Source organism: Cynara cardunculus, assembly GCF_001531365.2.
Source record: "Cynara cardunculus var. scolymus isolate 2C chromosome LG 4, CcrdV1, whole genome shotgun sequence".
NCBI lineage: Eukaryota > Viridiplantae > Streptophyta > Magnoliopsida > Asterales > Asteraceae > Cynara > Cynara cardunculus.
In genome coordinates this window covers 9,161,701-9,166,730 of record NC_037531.1, presented here as the reverse complement: position 1 = coordinate 9,166,730, position 5,030 = coordinate 9,161,701, and the positions used below count along the sequence as shown (strand labels likewise).

General features: G+C 31.8%; 1 pseudogene; it reads right to left on the bottom strand.

Annotated features, from left to right (window-relative positions):
- Positions 1 to 2,368: 2,368 nt before the first annotated feature.
- The window catches only part of LOC112510836, a 13,289-nt pseudogene continuing 10,627 nt past the window's right edge, over positions 2,369 to 5,030 (bottom strand).

The window sequence follows — 5,030 nt, the reverse complement described above, 5'->3', positions numbered from 1 at the left end:
TGAATACTCACTTTTCGTAATGAAAATAGCTCATATAACACATTCAATCGTGCTTTTTACCCCAAAACGTAATAAATACTTTGAAAGAGGGGCTGTGAATACTCACTCTTCGTAATGCTCCGCAAAATAGAGATACGATCCGATCACCGCACTAGTTCAACGATTCCCTATTAATAGGAATATCCAAAACCATCACTTATTGATTTAACACTACCTATGGGGTTTAATAAGTCCTAAGTCCATACTTGTCTACTTATGTCCCATATGATTATCCATAGTCCAAATATACATAATGTCCATATGCTCGTTAATGTATTAATTTATACCGAAAGCAATGCTATAGTCCAAGAAAAAGATCAAAATTTTACAAAATCAACAAATCCCAAAATCTTGTTTTTGGGCAGAAACTAATGATACCTAAAAATGATCAAATTAAAGAGACTTCTAAAATTAGATAATTTCCTATCTTTTTACATGGGCTATGGCACTGAGTTATAGTCATCGTGACTAAATTTCATGTATTTTGGACATGCAATAATGATTCAAATAATTTATGCAATACAACTTATCACAATTGATATGACAGATTACACCATGTTAGTAAAACACTCATTAAAAGAGTTCTACTAAGTGTTCTGCAGAAATTCAAGTTGGATTATAAACTTAACACTTATATGAAACTTTCAAACTAAAAATCATTCATTTTGGATGAGTTAAGAAGAAGATATGGTACCATAAAGTTACATGCACACAGCTGTCATTAGTTGATAGATTGCACACTTAACTTTAATAATTTGGCTAATGCCTCAAAACTTCATATTTTTGAGTGAAACTGGATTAATATGAATCCTAACTCATAAAAGAACATTTTAGAAGAAGAATCATACACTAAGAACAAATAAGTAGAGAGATATTAGCATACAAAGTAKGAGTTACCTACTGGTGGTTTCACAGTTTGCACACCTATAGTGTTTTAGGTGTTTGGAGATCAAAACTCCATGATTTCATGTGATTTCACTTGCATGCAAGAGATAACTCATATAGTTAACTCTCAAAATAAGAATCATCCTTTTTCATCTAGTTTTGAAAGAGATATGGTCAATGGAACATACATATACAAATCTGTCAGAATCGGACAGATTGCATGTTCATCTTATTTTGAGTAATTAAAACCTCAAATCACCACAATATTGAATGAAATCGGTGGAATTTGAAAGATAACTCATTAAACTAACATCCAGAAGAAAAATCAACAATTTTGAATGATTATCTAGAGAGTTATGGCTGTTCAAAGTAGGGTTTACCTACTAAAAAACTCTCAGATGCACATATATAATGTTTTAAGTATTTGGGGGGTCAAAACTCAATGTTTTTGAGTGAGACCAATTGCATTGCAACCCCAACTCAATAAATAAACTTTTAGAAGAAACTTCATAACATTTGAACATGTCAATTGCAAGATATGGACGATTTGTGCACAAGCACATAATCTATCAGCACCAGAATATAAGATTTTTAAGAAATAAACCACATAAAATCATGATTTCTTCCTATCTGGTTGAGTTCTAGTGTTTGGGTCATAAATTACCACCATCATATAATCATTCTTACATGTTTTTGGGGTATAATATCTCCTTAAAACTCAATATTTTCGAAACTTAGAAAATAGAAGATGAAGAATGCATAAAAGTGGGTTTTTCTCCCCAAAACTTGCAAGAAAAGTAAAGGGATGAATGTATTAGCTTGTTTGATGATGAAATGGAATGTTGTATCTTCAAAATCTTGCTAATATGATGAAGATAATAAGAAAAATCGGTTGAGTGAGATGGAGAAGAAGGAGATAACTCAAGGTGACTCTTGAGTTTTWAGGGAGAGAAAAGGGGAGGAGTTTTGAAATTTGAATGGAGAAGTAATGAGAAATAAAGAGAAATGAAGCTATATATATGTGGAAGGAGGGAGGGAAAAGAGAGGGGAGGGGCCGGCCAAGAGAGCCCAAGCCTACTCTCAAAACACATTTTTTTTACAAAACTAAAGCCCAAAATGCACGAAAGACCATTTTCTCAATTTTGACATTTTTCTTCAAATTAAAAACCCATGATGACTAAATTCATTTAAATAAAAAGGTTTTATACTTAAAACACTAAAACTTGGTGTTTTATATAAATTGAGTATAAATTAGAGCATTTGGCACTGTATAGGACGTTTCAGATAATTACGGGTCGGAACCGGACTTTCTAAGCAACTACCGAAATTTCTAGAAATTTTTCGGCCAAACTAATCTAACTAACTCCTAATCTTATAAATTATCTTCAATAACGCTAATATAAACTTAATAAGAGCTAACCTGGAAGTTCAAATTTGACAGTTATCACAGTGTCGTCATCAAATTGTTGGGGCCTCTCACTGACCCTGAATCTGTCGAAGCTAGGGCCTCCATGGCCACCTCTTGTTCATCTAAATCCTGGAGGGCAGTCTCAGTGAACTCCACAATGTTATCGGCATGCGGGTCGCCACACCCGCCAGTAGAGTTGTTGCCTCTACCAGACATGGGGCTACCTTTACTACCATGAAAGCTTCTACTGCACTCTTTACGTAACATCTTCTGAAAAACAAACATTAGATTATATCATTAAAAAAGATAATGAAAAATCGCAATTATGTGTACAATTGTAAAATAAGCATACAAAAGACAAGTTATTCATAAAAAAATGATCAGATAACATCGTAATGCCAAGTCATCTATTTGGCGGTCTTTGGAGACATATACAATCTTTTTGGAGTCTTGAAACAACCGATAAGTACATCAACACCAAATTAGGGACCTTCTTTCGTCTACTTGTCTTGTAACGATTTTCATTGCATATTCGACAGTGGATCAACCCAGAATCATGCTTGTAAAATAGCATGCAATGGTTTTTGCAAGCATTGACTTTTTGTTTTGGTAGAGCAAGATTTTTCAAACTTTTCTTCATCTCATAGAAGTTACAGGGTAATTTATCACCCTCTGGTAGCATCCGCTTAAAAACGGGAAGCATTCTATTGTATGTCGAAAATAGCAAGTACTCATATACAAAAGAAGAATATGATAGCCCAAAATCCCATGCAAGCATATTTATAACACTTTACAATTTTCCCTTCCCCTTATCCTCGGATTGAGCTCGACCTATAATGCACATTTTCAAAATACGAAATGAGAGTTAGACTTTGAGGTCTAGTGATAAATCTCTTTGATGTTATTACAGGATGAATAATCACCAAATCGTATTTATGAACTCATATTTGTAAAAATAACAAATATACATCATTTTGATATAACAAACCTCATTTATAGCATCAAAATAGCCAAATAACTTGATAAACATTATGAGTAAACTTGCCACATCATATAGATGATTATATAATTTTCTCGCATCACATGGGTGAGACAACTTTATTTTCTCGCAATACATTGGTGTGAGGATCTCAACTCTTGCATCACACTAGTGCGATAAACTATTTTTGTCGCATCAATAGGACGCGATAAAACAACTTGTCGCATCACAAAGATGCAATAAAATCACTCCTCGCATCTATAATTTTATCACATACTCTAAGTTATCACATCACACAGATGCGACAACTTCAAGTCATCACATCATAAGGATACGATAACAATGAATGTTTTGATCAAAAACCTAGATTTTATAAACTCATGATTTAGTCACCCTTATCCTGGTATACACATTTCCTTGATATGTTACACTCATTCTAACACATGATATAAACATATCAAAGTCCCACAATTATGCCAATTATGGCATTTAAAACAATTTTATAACAACTACTCGTATAAAGAACCATATGGTTCTACATCCAGATTTCAAATAAGGAAAGTTTATAAAATTAAACTCACCTTATGTGATCCACATAGAAGAAGATATGAAGATGAACGGCAATATATTCACGTAACAACATAGAATCAACTTCTACTGATTTTCCTTTTTGCTTTGGTTTGAAAATCTCACACGGAAAACCTTTTTTTCTTCTCTTTTATTTTTTTACCAACTTTCTTATCTAAGAGATATGCAAATATCTCTTAATAAAACCCGTATAAAGAATTAAGGCGGTGGAAGTGTTTTTAAAACATTTAAGCATAAACACTCAATAAACCCCTCAACTTACCAACAATTTTCAAAAACCATCCCGAACTTTATAACCGAAAAAACCCGTTATCACAATTGGAATAAAAATTGATCACTAATTTCTCAAAATCAACAAGACCGATCTCGATACAAAAAACAGAGTTCAAACCTACAAAAAAAAAATTAAAATTCAACTGAATTGAATAAAAAACACTTGCCTTCTACTCTGATATCAATTGTTAAACCCATATTCAAGTAATATGAACAAAACTTCAAAGGATCATTAGTGAAAGAATAATATTTTCATTGACATTGAGAGAAAGCTTACAAACCGATACATATACAAATGAAAGATCTAAGTTCTAAATCTAACTCACACAAAAGTATTTATACCTAGAAGTATTTACAAGAATAGCCCTACAACTTGAATACAATTACATTTTAAATCCCAACAAGCCATTATTAAACGCTAATAATTAGGTGCATATTGGTTCATATGTGAACTTATGAATCTAAAATAGATTCACATGTGAATGCTATTATAGATTCACATGTGAAACTTTATCATAACTAGTACGTGAATCAATTTAAAACTTTAACCGAGATTCTGAATCAGTTTAAGATTCATATGTGAACATGTGAATCCTAACATAAAGTCACATGTGTATCATAACATAGAGACACATATGAATCTTAATTATAACTTGTACGTGAACCAATTTACATCTTACAATCAAGATTCTGAATCAATTTAAGATTTATATGTAAATCTTAAAAAATATATATCATCATGAATCTTAAATTAAAAATGATGAAATTCTCCCTTTTTTTGTTGTAATTTATCTAAACGAAATATTTATTATATTTTAGGGAATTTAATAAAATATGGGTAATCTAATTTTATTTAAA